Here is a 451-nt window from a genome sequence, read left to right as displayed (position 1 = left end):
CTCGCGAGCGACAGAACACGCGAAAGCAGGAGCAGGCGCCGGGCAGAGCCGTCAGTCAGTAGGAGGTCACGTAAGAAACTTTCTCACATTCTCACGCTATCTCCCTCGCCTGTAATAGTACGCTAGGACGGCGCTCACTCTGGGGTCGTCGGCAACTACCTCTCCCACACCGCCACTTACACGACCCGGGCCTCTTAGATTAATCTCCGTGGCCTTTGCACGCATCTCCTCGCCGTCGGTGTGCATCTTTCTGCATTTGCATATTCATGCTTTATGCGGGAGATGGGTCTTCGTGCGGACCGTGAATAGGACGCTGTTTACAGAGGTCTTGTCGGCGGTAATGAGTGACCCAGAAATAAAACGGATAAAGAAGACTTGAGAAGAAGGGAATGACAGATTGTGGGTGGGGAATGAAGTGGGAAGAGGGAAGTGAAGGGAACACGGGGTGAGG

Source organism: Penaeus monodon, chromosome 29 (assembly GCF_015228065.2).
Source record: "Penaeus monodon isolate SGIC_2016 chromosome 29, NSTDA_Pmon_1, whole genome shotgun sequence".
In the NCBI taxonomy this organism is placed as follows: Eukaryota; Metazoa; Arthropoda; class Malacostraca; order Decapoda; family Penaeidae; genus Penaeus; species Penaeus monodon.
This window is presented reverse-complemented; position numbering follows the sequence as displayed.